Below are 25819 nucleotides of genomic sequence, written 5' to 3' on the forward strand. Positions count from 1 at the left end.
AGGATATCAGCAAGCTGATTGCCAAAGATGGTAGGACCGTTTTGAACCCTTGTGGCAACACCGTCCAAGTGAGCTGAGTCTTGCGACCGGTTGTCCCGATCCGATGTCGGGAACGTCCCGATCCGAAGTCGGGGGAGGTTTCGATATGATCCCAAGAGCGAGATTAAGACACAAAACGAGATCAAATGCCGTATACCCAAAACAGCAACTTTTAATATCAAAAGTAGAAAATTAGTAGCGATAGGATAGAATAGAGTAAAAAGACAGAAGTCAAGCAGGTATTCAGGATAGATTTGCAAGAATAGTCCCCACCATGGATCCGTGGCGTCCCGGGGGTCCAAGTCTCTCGGTGTTCCGGCGGTGGGCGGTCGCTCCGGGGTCCGCGGTGTTTCGGCGGGGTCGGCAATCGCACCGGGGTCCTCTTGGCAGTCCCTTTTATTCTCGTTCGAGGGCTGCAGTTTCCATGGCAACGACATGTCTCCGCATTCCTGAGTCTTGACTGTCCAAGCACGTGCCAGCCGGAGATCTTTCACACCTTACTAGCCGGAGATCTCTGTGGCCTTGCAGCCATTCTTATCATATTCAGCAGCCAAAGGAACCCTCGCCCAGATCTTTCACGCCTTGCAGCTGATCTTATCATATTCAGCAGCCAAAGGAACCCTCGCCCAGATCTTTCACACCTTGCAGCTGATCTTATCATATTCAGCAGCCAAAGGAACCCTCGCCCAGATAAGCAGTCTTTGAGACAAAAGTTCTATAATTCAGTCTTTCACACCGGTTTTGGGGTTTTCCCATTCGAATGCAAACAATCTTTGGCTGGCTTCATGGAGAGGGAGGCAAAAGGCGGCATCTTTCAAGTCTATAACAGTAAACCAGGCTAATTCAGGTGTTAGTGTAGTCAACAGAGTATATGGATTGGCTACCACGGGGTAGAGATCCTCAGTTACCTTGTTTACAGCCCGTAGATCCTGGACCACACGGTACGACCCATCAGGCTTACGAACTGGTAATATGGGTGTGTTAAAATTAGACTCACATTCTTTTAATAGTCCCAATTGTAAAAATTTTTCGATTATCGGCCGAATCCCTTCTCTGTCTTCTCTCTTTAGGGGATATTGCTTAATCCTTACTGGTTGTTGGTTTCCCTTTTTAAGTTTAACTTCAACAGGTAATGCATTCTTTGCTCTTCCGGGTACATCGGTAGCCCATACCCCAGGGTATACCTGATTTAAGACTTCCTCCCTAATTTCTCCTTTTATGGAAGGACTGGTTAAGAATAAACCCAGGATTTGAATGTATTGTTGATCTTTTACTTTCAGAGAAATTTCTCCTTTTTCAAATATAATTTTTGCACCTGATTGTTCCAGCAAGTCTCTTCCCAATAGGGCCTTTGGAGAGTTGGGCATATATAGAAATCTGTGAATTCCCCATTGTTTTCCCAGTTTATATTTCAAAGGTTTACAGAAATATGCCTTTTTACTTTGGCCAGTTGCCCCCTTTATCATGATGTAATCATTCTCCAGGGGCATTAAGGCTTGATTCAGTTTATTGGACATTCCCTTTTCCAATGACCAAATTCCTTGCACAGCGCACATTGATCCTTGCCTAACCGAGACGGTTCTCGTCTAGGCCTCCTTTCTTCCTCTTCCCTGACAGCCGCTATTATTCTCCTTTGCCCTTGTCTATATCCTTCTTCTCTGTTACTAAATACTCTCCATGCTTCATCTAGCAACACTTCCAAATTTCTACTTTCTGTAGTGCGTAGCTTCTGGAGCTTGCGCCTAATGTCCCCTGTGGACTGACCCAAGAACAGAGAGACTAGTTGTTGTATTCCTACCTCTGACCCAGGATCCAGCGGTGTGTTACGGTGCATTGCATCCCTCAATCAATCCAGGAATTCGGATGGGGACTCGGAGGGACCTTGCTTAACTGCATATAAAACTGACCAGTTTATAGTTTTGGGGATAGCCCTCTCCATTCCTTTCGAAATCCACTCCTGATACCTCTGTAATTTTTCCATATGTGCAGATCTATTAACATCCCACTTTGGATCTTGGAGAGGGAAATATTCCTTAACATCCCCTCCTGTAATCTTATAATGATCATCAGCCAAATTCCCCGCCGTTTTTAAAATCAGTTGCTTCTCTGTTTCAGTCATATATTCTAATAATAACTGTATGTCCTTCCAATCAGGGTTATGCTGTTTCACAATAAACTGAAAATGTTTAGTTACACTGATCGGATCGCTCCTATAATCCTTCACAACCCTTTTCCATTCCCCTAAATCAGTAGTGGAAAAAGGTACCTTGATTAGCATCGTCCCGCCCTCGGGCCCTACCGCCTCTCGAAGAGGCGCCTGCAAGGCTGCTGGGACAGATTTCTTTCTGGTGCGGGAAGATACAGGGCTGTCTGGGGGGGTGGAAGTTTCGTCCGAGTCTGCATCCTGTTCCTGTGGTCGAGGGGGAGGCTTAAACAGGTGTGAAATGCGTTCACTTGATTCGTGTCAATATGGAACAATGCTAGGGCCGCATGGTGAAGTGTGACCCTCTCTGTATATGTAATCTTTAACCATTTTGATTGTTCTTGTATAACCGCAGGCTAATGGTTGCCTCAAAAAGAAGATAGTTCAAGTCATCAGGTCTGTTCCAGACGGACTGTCCTGATGGTGCCTTGGTGGTTGTGTCTGCGGGGCCTCTGCATCCTGGTTGTTTGGGTGGAGGAGCCCAATCTTTGAAATTAAGTTTCAACTTTTGTTCTTGCCTCTTGCAAAAGCCACCTCTGGAATACCAGCTTAAACTGGTTTTGTTGCTAACTGCATAGTGATAAGCAAGAGGGCATGCGCCGAAGAAGATACACCATTCGTGGAATAGTTATGAATATGTATTAGCAGGGGGGATATAAACCGAAGGCAGGAACTGTACGGTGTGCGTCTTGGTAGAGCAGAGACTCCCGGCGCACCCAGCGCTGTTTGCTTGCCTCTATTCGTTTAATAAAATGTAAACTTAAATTGGAATCCTGTTTGGGACTAAATCATTTATCACAATTGGGGGCTCGTCCGGGATGGTCTTGGTTCCTGAATTCTGACTTGATCTAGGAGGGGCGCCCCACCATTTGGTGGCTCCTGATCGGGTCGGGTCGGGACTAACACCATCCTGAACCTGAATAGAGGCAAGCAAAGAATTTAATTTTTTATGAGCTCCCTTGCCGGCTGCAGCAGTTTATTTTGCCCGTAATTCTGCGCGTGAAGATCCGAACGAAGACGACGGAGTCGTAAGTATTTAAGGCGTATACCGTTCGGTTGGGTGGGATTCGGTTGCCTGTGTGTGTAAGAGTGTGACTGAGACGGAACCTAGTTCCGAAGCGATTGTGGAGGTCTTCTAACCGCGGTTCCAATCTCCCGCGAGGGACTTGGCCGGTGAAGGACCGAAGCGATTCCTATAGGATTCGTGGGTGGGTGATAGGTCCTAAACCCCCTGCAAGACACTCTTACTGGTAACCAAGGGCTGTAGGAATTGCCACAGTAAAATTCCTAGATGGGTCAGACAGAATCGAAGACCCAGGACCAGAAGAAAGGGAGCAAATTACCAGACATACCATCAGAAAGTCCATTAGAAATGATGATTAGAAATTGGAATGAAAGGGGCCCCAGAAAAGGAAAAAGTAAATTAAAATTGGTTCAATATTGTATGGTTGAATGGCCGAAGAAGCCTTTAAGACCACATGTCTTTTGGCCTGTTTTTGGATCTTTTGAAGACTGGATTTGCCAGGCCTTAAATATATATGTTAATTCAAAGGAACCTTTTAGTCAGGAGGAAAGTGATTATGCAGGATTATGGATCAGAACTTCACGTCCTTTTCCAGCCTCAATATTTACATTAAAAGCAGATGAAAAGTTTGAGGAAGAAGAAGGAGATAAAAATGAAAAGGGAAATGAAAAAGATGATAAATGGGAGCCACTAGATAACCTACCGCCTCCATATCCTAACAATCCATCTCCGGCGGCGGCTCCCCCTCCGGTGGCCGTAGTACCTCTACCAGTACCACCGTTGCCCCTACCTCCACCACCAACAGCACCGGAATTAGATCGACCTCCGGCTGCATGCACGAGAAGTAGGACTGCTGTATCTGAGGGAGCTTCTCTATATCCCTTACGAGAAGTACCCCTCGGAGGCAATCAGGGAGGCATCGGGTTTGTGGCAGTCTGTCGCGAATGAGTGGTTTAGAGGCCGCTTAAAGAATCACCGTCAAAGAAATTAGCAGAAAGTGATTTTAATAGAGATTTATAAAGGTGCGACCTAATAGAATTCGATGGCAAAGTTCACTCTATTACTTATTACACGGGTGAAATATATAAGGAAAATCGTCTAAGGGTTTATATTTTAGGAACAGTCTAGGTTTCATTCACAATTTAGCAACACTTAATTATCAACTAATCATTAACAAACTTTAGTAACACTTAATCATTAACTATTCACTATTTGCAAAGTAGGTTAGTAAGTCTACTTAATTACAGATTATGCTTACTATTAGTGCACACACAGAGAAATATATATATATATATTATGTACAGAAGGTATACCTGTTAAAAATTCCCCTCGATTTCAGTGAAGAAATACTCACGTCGAATGTCTAGGCATTCCCTCTCAACGGGCGAACGGTTGAGCTTCGAAAGGGACTCACCCAGGACCCAGCGGTCCTCCGAATATCGTAGGCCTGAAAGATCGTAAGCTCTGAGAGGCGTCCCACTCAGAGGGAGATGCTGGGTGCAGCCCGCTGCGGTCCAGGAGAGCTCAAAGGGCCTCACTTAGGACCACCGTTTATAGGCTCACAAGATGGTTGGCTTTTAGTCATCTGTAAATTTCCATCCTGGCCACAGTCCCAGGTGGTAATTACTAAAGAATTCTCAAGGTTTCGGTGTTGTTCTACTGGACACCCGGGCCAGGCAGTAGGAGTATGTTCCCAGCCTCAGCTATGCAGAGCCTCTGATACAGTCAAGGAGTGCTCAACTGCCAGACTCAATACACCAAGGCCGAGGTTTCATGGAAATTTCTGAGATCAACAAGCGGCCCAGATCAACAAGTGGCCCAGGGAAGAAGGGGGGTATGAATGCACCACCACAATCCACCCCGTGACTAAAGTCAATTCATCTTGATCACAGAGTGGCGGTGTGGTCGCCTCTTGCCTCTGTGCCTATAAACAGATCAATGTCATATTCCAATTGTAATTTGAGGGAAATTTTTGGTTGGTATACTTAATCATTAATAGACTTAACTATTAAGGTTTTATTAAGTACAATTAAGCAATGTTATATATGCGAGGAGGTTTTGGTATTAGTGCCATTTGTTTAGTTATTTTCCACACTTTGACACATAGAATAATGTTCAATAATAAGCATAACAGAATAGAAATTAATAAAATTGTTATGGGATGTAAAATCCAATTCAAAGTTCCTGTTGCTGTTGGTGACCATTTAAATAAAACATCCCACCAGTGATGTTCTCCATCCTTCTTCACCTTTTCTAGGACATGATGTATCTTCTCTGCGTCATGATGGATCGTAATCAGAGTTCTTTGTCCGTTGTTTCGAATCTGGTTTAGCAATTGGCTCAGGTCATCATGTTGTAACAGTTTTTGTACTAATGTAAGATTCATTCCAATGGGGGTAGGTAGTAGATCTTGATAAGATGTATAGCTTGATTGTAGCAATTGATGGGTTGTAACAGGAGCTGAATAGTTGAAGTCGCATCCTATAATCTTAGTAAAATTACAAACACAGATATTTGAATGGTTAGATGTTTCCACAATTATGTTATCTGTAAGAATAGAATCACAAAGAGTTCTCATGCAAACACATCCATTTCCAACATATATAAGTACAGTTTCAGGGGTTTCATCAGGATGTATTTCAAAATTACAAACATTTTGTTTGGTGTCAAGACAAATGTCTTGAGCTTTGATGGTATTGCTTTCACAAATGAATCCCTGTTGTTCTCGCACAACACATACATCAACATCAATAGTTTGCCATTTATTCCCATTTTTTTGGGCCCATACTCTATGTTCCAACGGGTAGAGTACCGTTCCATTGTGATTTAATCCCAGCGCAATGATTGGGTATATGATATATACCGAAGCATTGCGTATTGTCAAGACAAAGGCTGTGACTTTGCTGTCAGTGGAGTCGTAGGTAAAATTGACTAGACGCCACCAAGATTGAAATTCTCTTTCAAATTTAGTTGCATTATCCCAAACTACTTTTCGGATTTCAGTGGGCAAGGTGCCCTCATCACCTTCTCTTATAATAGCTGCCACAGTAGACTGTATCCATAATTGGGCCTGGATGCAGCTAAGAGCTAGAGAAATATTATTTTGGATTGTGCCAAATGCGTTTGTGATTAGTTGGTGGTCCTTTTCATTAATTCTTTCCCATGTAGGCAATATATTAGCCAAAAGCCACTGGCTCGTTCCTAATGCTGTCAAAGAAGATTGTAATGGGTGTTCTAATTTATGTAGATCACTTGTTGCCGAATTTATTTTGTTTGCTAAAACTTCAGCATCCATGCTGTTCAATATTCCTAGTCCCGTTCCCAGGATGCCAGTTACATCTCTCCTTGATCGCTTTGGAGAGGTGAGGGTTCGTCCATGTAGCCACGCTAACCATCCTGTAAAAGATGTATTCAGGAATGGTGAGCAAGCAGGTTTAATTGTAGAGATATCAACTTGCATTGATAGCTCCACTCGTTTTAGAGACCACGATGGATTAAATAGCACTTGCTGTTGTCCTATGTTCTTGATTATATAGGGACCAATGTTATAAATGTAAGGAGACAGTTTGATAGGAGGCTGAGTTGGTGAATGTGGTTGTGCCGTATTAATCCTGAATTGAAAACCTAAGCTGGAATGAGAGTTAGGGTTTGTCCAAAGACACATTACAAGTACTGAACGGGATATAGTAAAAGTATACCAACATTCTTGTTTAAAAGGACAGGTATGTATGTTGTCTTTTCCTTCAATGTTTTTTATAGCAATGTGTAAGGTTGTTGTCATACATTTAGTATGATTTTCAATTCGGCATCCTATCGAAATGGTGTCTCCTTTGGTTCCCTTTAGGGATGGAATTTGTTGATTTTCATTTTCGTCTTTAATAATCCATTCCTGCCTATGAAAGGTGATGTTATTGTGTAGTGCTATTGCAGATAAATTTAAATTAGATGTAGGTATGTTAAAAGACACATATGCATCAATCCACGGCCACCCTGTCATACACAAATTCCAAATTTTTCCTTCACTAATCATAAAATCAAACAATAGTTCTACACCACAATTACCCCAGAAGCAAAATGCGAGTACAGGTTGTGTAAAAGTGAAATTGTACCAACAATCTGGTTCTGGCGTCTTATAGCAAGACTTCTCATTGTTTTTAGGTTTAGAGAAATTGGTGTAGTATATTTTAATTTTAGTGGATTTTCTTTGAGTAGATCCATTGATTACACGGCACCCTATTTTTATTTCTTCCCCTGGTGTGGCTTGAAGTGATAAAATTTGACGAATGTTATTATTATTGTGAGATATCTTAATTTCTTTCCGGTGTAGTGTCTCCCATCTCCATTCATCTTTTGAATATGCCTCGTTCCCATGTATAACTAAAATAGCAAGGTTCAGGTTTGTCTTTTCTGTTGGTAGGGTTCCCATACTTCCAGTGTAATTTAGTAATGCATGGTCCCAGGGATCTTGTGTCTGAACTAAAAGGATTATACTTATGTCGATTAAAAGGAAAAATAAAATTGGGTTGGGGAAATGCTGCTGCTGTTGTTGTTGTTGCCATCGGTATAGGTTCATCTTCTCCTGTTTAAAAGAAAAGAAAGAAGACGTTTCGGTGGGGAAGGCCGAACGGGTTACCCCTTTTAGAAAGAAGGAAAAATCCATCTAGTATTGATTCTATGTTTTGCACCACTGCTATCAGTAGCTTCCCAAGCCAGTGGGCCACAGGGTTTAGTTAAAGTCATAGGCACAGTTCCAATTTGTGGTAAATCTACCATAACGGGTTGTCCTGGCTGTAATGTTAGCGGACATTTTCTTTCATCAGTAGGGGGAATATTAGATTTAGTTTTTATAAAGAATGCTCGGCTCACAGGGCTTCCAGTGGGTCCGTATCGATTGTTTAATTGATGGAGTACTTCAGAAAGTCGTGTATCCCACCGGACTTCGTGTGGCTTAAGGCTCTGTTTTAATAAGCCATTAGCTCGTTCTATCATCCCATTTGATTGGGGGTAGTAGGGGGTGTGGAATACCCATAGAATTTCTTTCTGTTTTGCCCATTCTTGCACTTCCCTATTTGTGAAATGTGAGCCATTATCACTTTGGATAGCATCAGGAGTAGGTAGACTAGAGAACCAAGAAGATAGTCCTCGTACTGTGTTTTTCCCATCAGCTTTTCGGCATTTAGTTGCCATAAGCAGGCCAGAGACTACTTCTACCCCCGTGAGGATATATCGATATCCTGCAGAAGATTTTAGTGGCCCAATGTAATCAATTTGCCATGTAGACCACAAAGTCTTTCCCTGACTAATATGTAAGGGGGGTGCTTTAGCAGGATGATTCATTTGTAATTTTAATCTACATTGAGGGCATTCTGTAAGAATAATTTCACAGGTTTTCCTGTTTAGGGGCCAACCCCTACTTTGCGCAGCAAAATAAAGTGCTTCTTTACCTGTATGACCTAATTTTTGATGTAGCCATTCTCCCAATCGATACCACTCAGAATTTAAGGAATTTCCTATTTTTATTTTTCTAATTTTTGCCAATTCATCTACCTTTTGATTCCAATTTGTGGCTGGTTCATTATTTTTGGCATGAGCTTTCACCCATCCCATCTTGAATGGAGTGTTTCTGGCTATTTTAAGGAATAGTTGCCAATCTTGAGATCTCCAAACTGGAGATCTATTTACTTCCCAGTTCAGGACTTCCCACTGGCAAAGCCACTGTGTGGCGCCTGCCCACACGGCATAAGAGTCGACATAGATAACTTTTGCTCCGTTTTGTGCTGCTAGAACAACTGCCCTTAATTCTCCTACTTGTGCACTACCTTCACCTTCTTCTATGATTTGTTTGCCAGTGTTGATGTTTAATGCAGCAGCCTTGTATTGCCATCTGCCATTTATTCTCCTTGCTGAGGCATCAGTAAACCAAATATCTTCTGATGGTGTTCCCTCGGTAAAGGGAGGTGCATTTAAAATAGGTGATGGTTTAAAAGGTTGTTGTAATGCTAATGGGTCTGCATTTATAGGCATCTGTAATTTAGAAAGTTTAGTGTGTCCTTCAGTTAATCTCATTTCTTCTGCAATTCCTGTCAAATAAGCATACCATTTCCCAATTGTAGGCTTTTGTGCAATTCCTTCTGGGGGGGCAGTCCCCTTTAGAACTGCTTCTAATAAATTAAATGGACCTCTAGTTTGTACAGGTTGTTCCTGGTGTATTTTCTCAGCTTGTTTCACTGCTCGGACTAAGGACAAAAGTCCCTTTTCCCACTCGGAATATCTCTGTTCTGTCTCTTTAAATGCAGTCGAACTGAACATCAAAGGTCTTTTTGGTCCGCCAGGGCCAGTTTGGAACAGATTACAATAAGTACCGTGTTCAGCAAAACCCCATTCTGCTATGATAGGGTCGTGAGGGTGTACTGGTCCCAATGATTGATATGCTTTTAATTCCTGAATCAGAGTTTTGACTGCCTCTTCATGTTCTGAATTCCATTCCCACGATTTTCCTTTTCGTAGAAGTGAATATAGTGGGCGAGCAATGATAGAAAATCCAGGTACATGTTTCCTCCAATATCCTAAGGTACCCATGAGCTGTTGTAATTCTTTCTTAGATTGGGGCATCTGCAATTGTTCTATTTTATTTAGGGTATCTGGTGGAATTGTTGCACTACCTGCAATCCACCAAGTACCTAAAAATTTTACTTCTTTACTCGGTCCCTGACATTTTTCAGGGGGAATTTCAATTTCTGCGTTTTGTAATACTTGCCATACTGCTGTTGCTGCTTCCCCTACCTCTTCAGGGGAATCTCCTCCGATTAGAATATCATCTATATATTGGTACAGTTTCACATTCTGGGGAAGTGAGACTGTTTGTAGAAGCTCAGCAAGCGCGGCATGAGCGATTGTGGGTGAATGTTTATACCCCTGTGGGAGTCTGTTAAAGATGTATTGTATGCCATCCCAAGTAAAAGCAAATTTCTCTTTGTCTTTTTCCTGTAAAGGGACCATAAAGAACATATCCTTTACATCTAGTGCTGCCATCCACGGGTGTGCGGCTGCTTGTAATGTGGCTGTTAAAACTGCAATATTAGGTACGGCAGCCGTTAGCGGAGCTGTGTTGGCATTTAAGCGCCGATAATCAATTGTTAATCGCCACCTCCCGTCTGGTTTTCGCACTGGCCAAACTGGTGAATTATATGGGGAGTGGGTTCTGGAAATAATATGCCACTTTTCCAGATCTGCTATCACTTCAGAGATTCCAGCTCGTGCCGCAGCAGAAATTGGATACTGTGGGACGTTAGTGATTTTTGAATCAGGGAGTGCAGGAGCTGCACGGAGTACGCGCACTATCATTCCCTGTTTTTTATCAGGGTTAGGGTTGACATTCGAACCGAAGGACCACACGCTGCCGTCCGGGAGACGCCAGGTTCGACCGTTCAAAACATCAAAGCCTAAAATATTTTCATTGTGATCTTTAATTGCAAAACGAGCGGATGATATACGCTTCTCATCCGGAAGCCATAAATTAACTTTTGCAGTTTGGCACATAACACTTGCTCCATTCACTCCAGTGATTTTAACTTTTTGCCATCCGGGTCGTATACCCAGCTTCTCGGCATCTTGCTGTGTTAATATTGAAATTTGTGCTCCCGTATCTATTAAAAATTTTACTAATTGTTGCCGAGGACCAACTGGAATTAAAATATATGGGCCATTGTTATTTATCCATTGGTAGGATTTTACTTGCCAGACAGGCAGGCCCAATTGCCGTCCTGGCACTATTCGTTTTTTGATTCCGAATTTTGTAGAAAGGGGCTGTCCCTCTTTCTTGGAGCTGGCAATGGCACCTGAACATCTAAGATATGCTCTTTTCTTTTGTCCTCATCGCGTTTCAAAATTGCATGAATTAGATTCTGGATGTTGTATGCAGTTTGTCTCTGAACTATGGCTTTTGGAATGCCTAACGCTAATGCTTGATTGTATAGTTCTTTCCACCTCTGAACCGTAGGTTGCCGGACGATAGATTCCGATTTCTGGGGACTATCTGGTAATTGTTTAATTTGTCTGATACTGCGATCTGACCTTTTGACTTCGCTAGATAGATCGCTCCATCCCATTTCTCGCCCATGATTTATAATATCATGCATCAGCGTCGCCCAGGTAGGGATCGCTCTGGGTATCATAATTGGCTCTCCAACAAGTTGGGCATTGAATTCTGCATCTCTCCTAATTTGATCCCGCCTTGTAATGAGGTAAGGTTTGAGCATAGCGGGGGCTCCTTTAATTAGCGGCCTTAGCATTTCATGATTTACTTCTGCTGATATGGGAATATCGCGAGGGCCACGATCATGCATGGCCTGAATACAGGCAGCTTTTGTAACAGCTGTGGAGATCTCGTTTAAGGATTTAATAGGTATTACTAGGGGCTCTCCTCTTTCTAGTACGTCTATTCCACCAGCCCAGTATGCCACCCTACTTGTTATGGAATGGGGATTATTTGCGGGCTCAGGGCCAGAGTTTAAAAAGACACCAGGTCCCCAAAATCCATTAGCTTCCTCGCCGTTTAGTAAGATTCTATCTCCTCCGGTCAGACATACCCGCCATAGATACTCAGTTTCAGTTTCGCCTGGCTTACGGCCGTAGCGATCTTGCAAATTAGCCATCTGAAGGGGATCGAATGGGGTCGTTTTTCGGGTGCGATCTACCAAACCGCCCCGAGGTCCAGTAGTTTCTTCTGTTTTTATAATGGGTCTAGCTACATATTCAGGGGGATTTGAGGGAATTAAACAGTCGTTCTCCCCTGTTTCACTATCATTAGAATCATTCCATATCTTTCCATCCCACTCCTCAGGTGATACAATCAATTTCCTAATCTGTACAATGTCGGGGGGGTTGGGAGCCTGTATTAATATCATCTCAAGCCTTCCTTCCAACCTTTTAGTTTTCTCCCTTTCCTCCTGTAACTCTCTTTGCAGCTGCCCAACTTTCAAGGATAGTATTAACTCAGCTCTCTCCTTATCTTCCTGTAATTGTTTTTGCAGCTGCTCGATTTTCGAGGACAGTTTTAATTCAGCTGCCTTTCTTTGTTCTATGTCTTCGTTTAGATCCTGCTCTCTCTTATTACTATCCTTTCTAAACTGATAAGCAGCCTCCAAACAGGTGCCTAACATTTTGCAAATAATTCCTTTTCCTTTTCCGTCTTTTACACAGCCCCTAGATACCTTTAGTTGTTTTTCCACAGCTTCCCAATCATGCCAATTATCACGGACCCATTCGTCCAAGAATTTAGGGCTTGGATTCACTCCATGTTTTAATAAGTAATCAGTGATAGTACTTGCCATCCTGCCGACTACGCAAATTTGTCGCGAATGAGTGGTTTAGAGGCCGCTTAAAGAATCACCGTCAAAGAAATTAGCAGAAAGTGATTTTAATAGAGATTTATAAAGGTGCGACCTAATAGAATTCGATGGCAAAGTTCACTCTATTACTTATTACACGGGTGAAATATATAAGGAAAATCGTCTAAGGGTTTATATTTTAGGAACAGTCTAGGTTTCATTCACAATTTAGCAACACTTAATTATCAACTAATCATTAACAAACTTTAGTAACACTTAATCATTAACTATTCACTATTTGCAAAGTAGGTTAGTAAGTCTACTTAATTACAGATTATGCTTACTATTAGTGCACACACAGAGAAATATATATATATATATTATGTACAGAAGGTATACCTGTTAAAAATTCCCCTCGATTTCAGTGAAGAAATACTCACGTCGAATGTCTAGGCATTCCCTCTCAACGGGCGAACGGTTGAGCTTCGAAAGGGACTCACCCAGGACCCAGCGGTCCTCCGAATATCGTAGGCCTGAAAGATCGTAAGCTCTGAGAGGCGTCCCACTCAGAGGGAGATGCTGGGTGCAGCCCGCTGCGGTCCAGGAGAGCTCAAAGGGCCTCACTTAGGACCACCGTTTATAGGCTCACAAGATGGTTGGCTTTTAGTCATCTGTAAATTTCCATCCTGGCCACAGTCCCAGGTGGTAATTACTAAAGAATTCTCAAGGTTTCGGTGTTGTTCTACTGGACACCCGGGCCAGGCAGTAGGAGTATGTTCCCAGCCTCAGCTATGCAGAGCCTCTGATACAGTCAAGGAGTGCTCAACTGCCAGACTCAATACACCAAGGCCGAGGTTTCATGGAAATTTCTGAGATCAACAAGCGGCCCAGATCAACAAGTGGCCCAGGGAAGAAGGGGGGTATGAATGCACCACCACACAGTCCCATTAAATACCACAGATGTAAGAAATTTCAAGAAAGAAATGGGGACGCTATTAGATGATCCCCTCGGAGTAGCTGAAAAACTGGACCAATTCCTAGGCCCCAATACCTATACCTGGGAAGAAATACAGTCCATTTTAGGGATCTTATTCACTGCTGAGGAAAGGGGAATGATTAGACAAGCTGGAATGAGAATTTGGGAAAGACAGAATCAGGCAGGACCCCCTGGAGATCAGAAATGGCCAAATGTGGATCCCCACTGGGATCATCAACAACCCCAAGGAAGACAGAATATGAGGGATTTGAGAACGTTAATCATACAGGGAATAAGGGAAGCGGTTCCCCAAGGGCAAAACATTAATAAAGCATTTAATGAACAACAAGGGAAAGACGAATCTCCAACAGAATGGTTGGAGAGGTTGAGTGTCCTGGTTTCGGCTGGGATAGGGTTAAATTTCTTCCTAGTGCTGTGTTTTGGATTTAGTATGAGGAGAATGTTGATAACACACTGATGTTTTCAGTTGTTACTAAGTGCCCTCCTAGTCCAAGGACAGCTCCCATGCCTACTGACTGAGCTAGGTACACAAGGTGGGAGGGAACATAATCAGGACAGCCAGCCCAGCTGGCTAATGGGGTATTCCATACCATGTGACGTCATGCTCAGTATATGAACGGTAGGCGTGATCCAGGAAGTACCGATCGCTACTTGGTTATCGGTCAGCGCGGGTGGTGAGCAATTGCATTGTGCATCACTCATTTTGTATATTTTATCATTATCATTATTATTTTCCCTTTTTTTCCCTGTTCTATTAAACTGTCTTTATCTCAACCCACGAGTTTTTCTCACTCTTACCCTTCCGATTCTCTCCCCGTCCCGCTGGGGGTGGGGGGAGTGAGTGAGCGGCTGCGTGGTATTTGGCTGCCTGCCAGGTTAAACCACGACAGTCCTTTTTGGCACCCAACGTGGGGCACGAAGGGTTGAGATAACGACACATCTGACCCGAACGGGTTAAAACAAATTTGTTATAAGCATTCATTATATCAGTTTAGTACTCGATGTTCACAATGTTGATTTATTTGCTCTCAGAGTTTTTGGATCTGTTCTTGCAGTTTTGGTATGTAGCACCTTACTGGCTGTCTATACTGCTGATTATCAGTATTTATGTGGGGTTTATCATCTCTGGGAAATGGATTAAGGTCATTGCTTTGCTATACTGTGTGACCTGGCTTTATGTTATGATAAAATTATTGGTCACGAGCCTGTACTCAGCACTGCCATCATTCCTGTTCTTTGGGAGCTATCTTTTGGAAACTATTAATAATTACACTTCTTACGTCTTCACCTCAGAGGATGAATTTAGTGGGGAGACAGGATGGGACACTTTCTCCCACTTGTTCACCTTCCCCTCCATATCTTCAGAAACTCCTTTTTCTTCTATCCTCTTCATGAAGACATCCACAATATTCCCTGAGAATTTTGAATATCCTTGGGATGTTCAAACAAGCATGTTCATATTGCTATGTCTCCTGAATGTGGTTCAGGCCTTGTTTAGAGTTAAACAACTATTCAGGAATACTGTCCAGAGATCAACCCCAGCAACAGATACAGTGACTACTCAAACCCCCACGACAGGCACTGTAGCTACTTCAACCCGCACGACAACCACCGTGGCTACTTCAACCCCCACAACAACCACTATGGCTACTCAGACGCCGGCAACAGTCACTACAGTTACTCCAACCCCCGCAACAGGCACTGCAGCTACCCAAACCCTCGCGACGGGTACTACAGCTGAACCAGAGGACCAACCGTCGCTGGTATCCGTCGCCCCTGTACAGAAGAAGAAATCTTGGAAGCGGAAGTCAGGTCGTGTAGAAAAGGATGATGGAAAAACAGGGACATCACGAGGAGGGGAGGAGGAAGAGGAAGAACTCATAAATGAGACGGAAACCACCCGATCCTTATCCCTGAATGAGTTGCGAGATATGCGGAAAGATTTCGGCCGTCGTCCAGGCGAGCATATTGTTACCTGGCTGCTCCGATGCTGGGATAATGGGGCCAGTAGCCTGGAATTAGAGGGGAAGGAGGCCAAACAGCTGGGATCCCTTGCTAGGGAAGCGGGTATTGACAAAGCAATCGGAAAAGGGACACAGGTCCTCAGCCTCTGGAGGCGACTGCTGTCAGGCGTAAAAGAAAGGTATCCCTTCAAGGAAGATGTTATATATCGCCTAGGCAAGTGGACCACTATGGAGAGAGGTATCCAGTACCTGAGAGAACTAGGCGTGCTGGAGGTGGTTTATAGTGACCTGGACGACGCCCGAACACCCAAAGTTCCAGATGACGTCCAGTGCACCCGACCCATGTGGCGGAAGTTGGTATGGAGCGCACCAGCATCGTATGCCAGTTCGTTGGCAGTACTGTGCTGGAAAGAGGAAGAAGCACCAACGGTGGATGAGGTGGTTAGCAGACTTCGGGATTTTGAAGAAACTATCTCCTCCTCCCTTGTCTCGGCTGTGGAGAAACTGTCCCGGGAGGTCCAGCAACTCAAAGAGGATATGTCCTATTCTCCACCTGTACGGACCAGTATCTCAGCCATTATGAGTCAGTGTTTTTCTCCTCAAGAGAGAGGATATAGAAAGTACACACCACGGGGCACCCTGTGGTTTTACCTGCGTGACCACGGAGAGGACATGAGGCAGTGGGATGGAAGACCTACCTTCATCCTAGAGGCACGTGTATGTGAGTTGCAAGGAAAAACAATCACACAAGGGGGTTCTCCCAGGAAAAATGCTGCTCCAGTTGTCAGGAAAAACCTGTCTCACGACGGTCCAGTTTCCAGTGAACAGTTCCCCAGACAGAGTAGAAGGGCTGATCTTACTTTGGATTGTAATTGCAATGAAGAAATTCTTGACTCACGTTTCAAGAAGTGAGAGATGGATACTATGACCAGAACTAGAGGGGCCCTGCCTCCAGCCAGGTGGAGGAAAGGGACAACCGGGTTTACTGGACTGTGTGGATTCGATGGCCTGGCACATCAGACCCACAGGAGTATAAGGCTCTCGTAGACACCGGTGCACAGTGTACCCTGATGCCATCAAGCTATAAAGGGGCAGAACCCATTTGTATTTCTGGAGTGACAGGGGGATCCCAAGAGTTAACTGTATTGGAGGCCAAAGTGAGCCTAACCGGGAATGAGTGGCAGAAGCACCCCATTGTGACTGGCCCAGAGGCTCCGTGCATCCTTGGCATAGACTACCTCAGGAGAGGGTATTTCAAGGACCCAAAAGGGTACCGGTGGGCTTTTGGTATAGCTGCCCTGGAGACGGAGGAAATTAAACAGCTGTCCACCTTGCCTGGTCTCTCGGAGGACCCTTCTCTTGTGGGGTTGCTGAGGGTTGAAGAACAACAAGTACCAATCGCTACCACAACAGTGCACCGGCGGCAATACCGCACCAACCGAGACTCCCTGATCCCCATCCATGAGCTGATTCGTCGACTGGAGAGCCAAGGAGTGATCAGCAAGACTCGCTCACCCTTTAACAGTCCCATATGGCCAGTGCGAAAGTCCAATGGAGAGTGGAGACTAACAGTAGACTACCGTGGCCTGAACGAAGTCACGCCGCCACTGAGTGCTGCCGTGCCGGACATGCTAGAACTTCAATACGAACTGGAGTCAAAGGCAGCCAAGTGGTACGCCACAAATGACATTGCTAATGCCTTCTTCTCCATCCCTTTGGCGGCAGAGTGCAGGCCACAGTTTGCTTTCACTTGGAGGGGCGTCCAGTACACCTGGAACCGACTGCCCCAGGGGTGGAAACACAGCCCTACCATTTGCCATGGACTGATCCACACCGCACTGGAACAGGGTGAGGCTCCAGAACACCTGCAGTACATTGATGACATCATCGTATGGGGCAACACAGCAGAAGAAGTTTTTGAGAAAGGGAAGAAAATAATTCAAATCCTTCTGAAATCTGGTTTTGCCATAAAACAAAGTAAGGTCAAGGGACCTGCACAGGAGATCCAGTTTTTAGGAATAAAATGGCAAGACGGACGTCGTCAGACCCCAATGGATGTGATCAACAAAATAACAGCCATGTCCCCACCAACTAGCAAAAAGGAAACACAATCTTTCTTAGGCGTTGTGGGCTTTTGGAGAATGCATATTCCAGATTACAGTCAGATCGTAAGCCCTCTCTATCACGTGACCAGGAAGAAGAACGACTTCAAATGGGGCCCTGAGCAACGACAAGCCTTTGAACAAATTAAACGGGAGATAGTTCAGGCAGTAGCCCTTGGGCCAGTCCGGGCAGGACAAGATGTAAAGAATGTGCTCTACACCGCAGCCGGGGAGAATGGCCCTACCTGGAGCCTCTGGCAGAAAGCACCAGGGGAGACTCGAGGTCGACCCTTAGGGTTCTGGAGTCGGGGATACAGAGGATCCGAGGCCCACTACACTCCAACTGAGAAGGAGATATTGGCAGCATATGAAGGGGTTCGAGCTGCTTCGGAAGTGGTTGGTACTGAAGCACAGCTCCTCCTGGCACCCCGACTGCCAGTGCTGGGCTGGATTTTCAAGGGGAGGGTCCCCTCTACACATCATGCAGCCGATGCTACGTGGAGTAAGTGGGTCGCACTGATCACACAACGGGCCCGAATAGGAAACCCCAGTCACCCAGGAATCTTGGAGGTGATCAGGAACTGGCCAGAAGGCAAAGATTTTGGCATATCCACAGAGGAGGAGGTGACACGTGCTGAAGAAGCCCCACTGTATAATAAACTACCAGAAAATGAGAAGCAATATGCCCTGTTCACTGATGGGTCCTGACGCCTTGTGGGGAAACATCGGAGGTGGAAAGCTGCTGTATGGAGTCCAAGTTGCAGAAACTGCTGAAGGAGAAGGTGAATCGAGTCAGTTTGCAGAGGTGAAAGCCATCCAGCTGGCCTTGGACATTGCTGAATGAGAAAAATGGCCAGTACTTTATCTCTATACTGCCTCATGGATGGTGGCAAATGCCCTGTGGGGGTGGTTGCAGCAGTGGAAGCAGAACAACTGGCAGCGCAGAGGTAAACCCATCTGGGCTGCCGCACTGTGGCAAGATATTGCTACCCGGGTAGAGAACCTGGCTGTAAAAGTACGTCACGTAGATGCTCACGAGCCCAAGAGTCGGGCCACTGAGGAACATCAAAACAACCAGCAGGTGGACCAGGCTGCTAAGATTGAAGTGGCCCAGGTGGATTTGGACTGGCAACATAAGGGTGAATTATTTATAGCTCAGTGGGCCCATGACGCCTCAGGCCATCAAGGGAGAGATGCAACATGTAGATGGGCTCGTGATCGAGGGGTGGACTTAACCATGGACACTATTGCACAGGTTATCCACGAATGTGAAACGTGCGCTGCAATCAAACAAGCCAAGCGAGTAAAGCCTCTTTGGTATGGAGAACGATGGTTGAAATATAAATATGGGGAGGCCTGGCAGATTGATTATATCACACTCCCACAAACCCGACACAGTAAGCGCTATGTGCTCACCATGGTGGAAATAACCACCGGATGGCTGGAAACATACCCTGTGCCCCATGCCACTGACCGGAACACCATCCTGGGCCTTGAAAAGCAAGTCCTGTGGCGACATGGCGCCCCAGAAAGAATTGAGTCAGACAACGGGACTCACTTCCGAAACACTCTCATAGACACCTGGGCCAAAGAGCATGGCATTGAGTGGGTCTATCACATCCCCTACCATGCACCAGCCTCAGGGAAAATCGAACGATACGATGGACTGCTAAAGACTACGCTGAGAGCAATGGGTGGTGGGACATTCAAACATTGGGACACACATTTAGCAAAGGCCACCTGGTTAGTCAATACCAGGGGATCTGCCAATCGAGCTGGCCCTGCCCAATCAAGACTCTTACGTACTGTAGATGGAGATAAAGTCCCTGTCGTGCATATGAGAAATATGCTGGGGAAGACGGTCTGGGTTACTCCTGCCTCTGGCAAGGGAAAACCCATCCATGGGGTTGCTTTTGCTCAAGGACCTGGGTACACTTGGTGGGTGATGCGAAAGGATGGGGACGTCCGGTGTGTACCTCAAGGGGATTTGATTTTGGGTGAAAATAGCCAATGAACTGAATTTTGATGTCAACTGTTACATGATATTGTATATCATTATTTCTATGATATCGCAGTGGTATAGCAGTGAAAATCACCCAGATTAGTGAAGAATGAACTAACTCCGATGAAACCGAGCAAAGTGCAACGATGATAGAACTGGACGAGCGCAGCAGTACCGAAATGAGAACTGGCTTCAGGATGCAACGGCCCAACACCGCACACCATCTCTTCGACCCTGAAAGACTGTTATAACAGATGGAGCCCAAAGTCATGGACTAAATGAACTCAGTGGACATTTTAGAGGGATAGTCCATAGACCGAGGGAATGATATCTGTGCGTGCATATATATATATGTGTGTATATATAAAAAAATATAGTGGTGGTTAATTGAAATGTATTAAAAAAAGATGTGAGACTTAAGCACGACGTAAATGGTATGGAATAAGGGGTGGATACTGTCCTGGTTTCGGCTGGGATAGGGTTAAATTTCTTCCTAGTGCTGTGTTTTGGATTTAGTATGAGGAGAATGTTGATAACACACTGATGTTTTCAGTTGTTGCTAAGTGCCCTCCTAGTCCAGGACAGCTCCCATGCCTACTGACTGAGCTAGGTACACAAGGTGGGAGGGAACATAATCAGGACAGCCAGCCCAGCTGGCTAATGGGGTATTCCATACCATGTGACGTCATGCTCAGTATATGAACGGTAGGCGTGATCCAGGAAGTACCGATCGCTACTTGGTTATCGGTCAGCGCGGGTGGTGAGCAATTGCATTGTGCATCACTCATTTTGTATATTTTATCATTATCATTATTATTTTCCCTTTTTTTCCCTGTTCTATTAAACTGTCTTTATCTCAACCCACGAGTTTTTCTCACTCTTACCCTTCCGATTCTCTCCCCGTCCCGCTGGGGGTGGGGGGAGTGAGTGAGTGGCTGCGTGGTATTTGGCTGCCTGCCAGGTTAAACCACGACATTGAGGAAAAATCTACAAATGTATTCTGGAATTGATCCGAATACAGTGGCTGGGACCGCACTCCTTAGAACACAATTTGTAGCTAAATCCTGGGGGGATATAAGAAGGAAATTAGAAAAATTGGAAGACTGGCAAGAAAGAGGATTAGAGGAGTTACTTAGAGAAGCCCAGAAAGTCTATGTTAGGAGGGACGAAGAAAAACAGAAAGCGAAAGCAAAAATTTTTGTAGCAGCAGTAAGAGAAAGTCAGAAAAATAAGACTCCGTCTAGAGAGAAAAGGGAAAAAAGAATAGAGCAGACACCCCGGGGACAGCCTTATCGAGAAAGATTTACAATTCCCGTCTGTTACTACTGTAACAAGAGGGGACATGTTCAGAAGAACTGCCGTAAGCGGGAACAAGATGAGAAAATGTCCAAAGAAGATTAGGGGTGTCAGGGGCTATATTTTCTGGGGACTTCAACATCAACAGAGCCCTTGATAAAATTCCCCATAAAGAGGAAGTTTTATTTTTAGTGGATACAGGGGCCGAAAAATCAACCATTCAAAAACTTCCAAAAGGAATAGAAAGAGGGAATAGCTATATGTCAGTAGTAGGAGCAAAAGGAGAGCCTTTTAAAGTAAATATCTTGAAAGATGTAGAAGTAGAAACAGAAAAGAAAATTTGTCTTAATGATTTACTTTTGCTCCCTGAAGCGGAATACAATTTATTAGGAAGGGATTTGATTTTGAAGTTAAACTTGAGCATTCAGAGTCAAGGGGACAAATTGCAGATTAAATTATACACTTTAACACAAGAGGATGAAGAAGCTATTAACCCCTCAGTGTGGTATAAAGAAGGGGAAACTGGAAAGATAAAAATGGACCCCATAAGCGTTCAAATAATAGAAACCGGACGGGTCATACAGGATGGTGCAGGACTTAAGAGCTGTAAATCAGCGAACAATCACTAAATTCCCTGTGGTGGCAAATCCTTATACTTTATTGAGTCATATATCTCCCAAACATACTTGGTATAGTGTAATAGATTTGAAGGATGCTTTTTGGGCCTGTCTTCTGGATGAGGGATCCAGAGATTATTTTGCCTTTGAGTGGGAGGACCCCGAAACGGGACGAAAACAACAATTAAGGTGGACTGTGTTACCACAGGGGTTTACAGAGTCACCAAATCTATTTGGACAAACTTTAGAGAAAATCTTACAAGATTTCACAATACCTAAGGAGGTAAAATTATTGCAATATGTGGACGATTTATTAGTAGCAGGAGAAACTGAAGAGGGGACCCGAAAAGCCGCCATTAAATTGTTAAATTTTCTAGGGGAAAAGGGATTAAAGGTGTCCCGATCAAAGCTACAGTTTGTAGAACAGGAAGTAAAATACTTAGGACATTGGCTGAGTAAGGGAAGGAAGAAGTTAGATCCTGACAGGGTATCTGGGATTCTATCCTTAAGACCCCCACAAACTAAAAAGGAAATTAGGCAAATATTGGGATTATTAGGATCTCTTTGTGAATACATCAAGCCAGACAGCATATGGAGTTCTTACTCAAGACTGGGCAGGAATCAAAAAACCCGTGGGGTATTGTTCTAAGTTACTTGATCCAGTAAGCAGAGGATGGCCTGCTTGTCTCCAAGCTTTGGTTGCTATTAATAGAGGAAGTTAGGAAAGTTACCTTTAGTGCTCCTTTAAAGGTGTATACCCCACACAATGTCAGAAATGTTTTACAACAGAAAGCGGAAAAATGGTTAACGGACAGCCGGATCCTAAAGTATGAAGCAATACTAATAGACTCCCCTGACTTAGAACTGAGGGTGACTTCTGCTCAGAGTCCAGCACAATTTTTGTTTGGAGAACCATCGGAGGAATTACAACATAACTGTTTAGAGGTAATTGAGACCCAGACTAAGGTGAGGCCAGATTTAAGAGATACTGAGTTGGAAAATGGAGGAGCGCTGTTTATAGATGGCTCCTCCCGAGTGGTGGAAGGGAAGAGAAAATCGGGATATGCAATAATTAATAAGGACTTAGAACTTGTGGAATCAGGACCTCTGAGTCCATCATGGTCAGCTCAGGCTTGTGAGCTGTATGCCCTATGTAGGGCCCTGGAATTATTAAAAGGAAAAAGCGGGACTATATTTACGGATTCTAAATATGCGTATGGGGTGGTCCACACTTTTGGAAAAATTTGGGAAGAAAGAGGTTTAATTAATACTCAAGGGAGGAATCTAATACATCAAGAATTAATAGTAAAAATTTTAAAGGCATTAAGAGAACCAAAGAAGACAGCAGTGGTACATGTGAAGGGACACCAAAAGGGATTAGATTACCGAACCAGAGGAAATAACTTAGCAGATAAAGAGGCCCAGGAAGCAGCCCTGAGGATTAAAATTGCTAAAATGAATGCAGTACAAACAAAGGAGGACACCAGCGAAGAAGGACGAGAGGAAAGAGAGAAGAAGTTTACCCCTGAAGAACAAACAAAATTGGAGAAAATAGGAGCTAAATTAGAACAAGGAAAATGGACACTGCCCGATGGGCGAGAAATGTTGCCAAAAGCCTATGCCAAGCAAATATTGGAACGTTTGCATGCGCAAACACATTGGGGTACAAAGGCGTTAAGTGATCATTTATAAGAAAGTGTTTCGACAAGTGGCCACGGGAGGGAGAAAAACAACTTACAGACCTTTCGAGAAAGTACAAGTCGATTTCACTGAATTGTGGTAATAGTAGATCATTTAACACAATGGGTAGAAGCTTACCCTGTAGCACGAGCTACGGCACAGATGGTGGTAAAAATTTTATTGGAACATTTGATACCTAGATATGGGATAATCCAGTACATTGATTCTGACCAGGGCACACATTTTACTTCTAAAATAATAAAACTATTATGTCAATCATTAGGTATTCAGTGGGAATACCACACTCCGTGGCACCCACAAAGCTCGGGGAAGGTAGAAAGAATGAATCAAACAATAAAACAACAATTAGCTAAATTGATGATTGAGACACAAATGCCCTGGACGAAATGCATACCATTGGCACTTTTAAATATAAGAACTAAACCACATAGTGAGACTGGATTATCGCCATATGAAATGTTATATGGCATGCCTTATTTTCAAGGAATGCCTCTGGGGAACAATGTAATTGAGGATCATAGTATCCAACAATATATAATTATCATTGGAAAAAGATTAAAAGAATTAAGAGAGATTGGGATGGTGGCCCAAACACCACCTTTGGGATTTGCAATTCATCAGTTAGAACCAGGAGATAAAGTTCTAATAAAAACATGGAAAGAGGGAAATCTATCTCCCCTCTGGGAAGGACCTTTTCTTGTTTTGTTAACTACAGAAACAGCTGTGAGAACTGCTGAAAAAGGATGGACACATGTGTCGCGAGTGAAAGGTCCAGTGAAGGAGTGGAGAGTCATATCTGAACCCAGAGAAACTAAGCTAACCATCAGCCGAACTTGAAGAGGCCTTAATGAAAGAGTATAAGCTAAGTTGCTGTGGGAATTTTATTGTGACTACTCCTGTAGAATTGGTGAACGGAGAGACTCCTGAATGGATACCCATTAAGGGAGACAATTTATTAATAACAGGGATCAGTTAAGCATTATACACCAGATTTTTGGGACATAGCATACAAATTGGAAGAGGCCACCCCTTAAGATTAAAGAAGAGGGCAAGACCGGATAGGGAACCGGTGTTGCGGCTTGAAAAGGTCTGCCAAGGGCTGCAACCCCTTCGGGCTGTGACCGCCGATCACTATGGCCCTTACCGGACCTCTTCTAGTCCTACTTGGGGTGAGTTCTTTGACCCTGACTACGGCAAACAACTGCAGTCAATGTGTGGTGAACAAGTACTAGAAGGGGACGGGTAAGTTCCCAGACCTTGGTGTATCACACTTTCTATGACTGTGAGGGCCAGAAAACAGGAATCTGCATTTATAACCAAACCCAGTATGCTCTATGCAGAGAAGGTAACAGGACCGTATGCTATGATCCAAAAGAACTCCCTTATCAATATTGGGTGGAAATGAAGCCAATTTGAGTACATCGGTCATGAAATGGAAACAGGAGTGAAATATGAAATTCCCACAGTTGCTAAAAATCTATTTGTAAAATTTAATCTTAGTAATTGTTGTTTAGAAATTGATGATGAGAGAAAAGCTGTAAATGAGCTTGTAAAAGAAATGAAGAAAATTGCACATGTCCCAGTTCAAACTTGGAATGGAATCAATCTAGAAGGATTATGGGGGGATTTTATGGGTGGTGATTGGCTTACTAAAATTGGGATAGTTGTATTGGGGATATGTGGAGGATTGTTAATAATTCACTAGACTAATACACTCGGTTATACAAGGAATGCAGATATCTGCAGTACCTATTGATCCAGAACCAGGGAAAGAGAAAACCCATTCCCTGATGATTATAAAAACAAAAGAAGATCCGAAATTGATACCAATTCGGCAAGTATTGACTCGATTGGAAACAACAACACGAATCAATACCATAAAAAAAAGAAGATGAGGGATTGTGAAATGTGTTCACTTGATTCGTGTCGATATGGAACAATGCTAGGGCCGCATGGTGAAGTGTGACCCTCTCTGTATATGTAATCTTTAACCATTTTGATTGTTCTTGTATAACCGCAGGCTAATGGTTGCCTCAAAAAGAAGATAGTTCAAGTCATCAGGTCTGTTCCAGATGGACTGTCCTGATGGTGCCTTGGTGGTTGTGTCTGCGGGGCCTCTGCATCCTGGTTGTTTGGGTGGAGGAGCCCAATCTTTGAAATTAAGTTTCAACTTTTGTTCTTGCCTCTTGCAAAAGCCACCTCTGGAATACCAGCTTAAACTGGTTTTGTTGCTAACTGCATAGTGATAAGCAAGAGGGCATGCGCCGAAGAAGATACACCATTCGTGGAATAGTTATGAATATGTATTAGCAGGGGGGATATAAACCGAAGGCAGGAACTGTACGGCGTGCGTCTTGGTAGAGCAGAGACTCCCGGCGCACCCAGCGCTGTTTGCTTGCCTCTATTCGTTTAATAAATTGTAAACTTAAATTGGAATCCTGTTTGGGACTAAATCATTTATCACACAGGTCAGTTAGATCTGGTTCCGGCGCCTGGTGAATTTTGTTTGCTTTCATACACCTCTGTCCAATACTGCATGCCGAGC

At 44.0% G+C, this 25819-nt stretch overlaps 1 long non-coding RNA gene across 1 annotated transcript; it reads left to right on the forward strand.

The window, feature by feature from the left end:
* Positions 1-2493: 2493 nt before the first annotated feature.
* On the forward strand, positions 2494-24489 carry LOC142074654 (uncharacterized). Its single transcript, XR_012670660.1, has 3 exons — positions 2494-3270; positions 3862-4189; positions 23990-24489. It is a non-coding gene; the product is annotated as an uncharacterized LOC142074654 (long non-coding RNA).
* The last annotated feature ends 1330 nt before the right edge of the window (positions 24490-25819 follow it).

This window comes from Calonectris borealis, chromosome W (assembly GCF_964195595.1).
Source record: "Calonectris borealis chromosome W, bCalBor7.hap1.2, whole genome shotgun sequence".
NCBI lineage: Eukaryota > Metazoa > Chordata > Aves > Procellariiformes > Procellariidae > Calonectris > Calonectris borealis.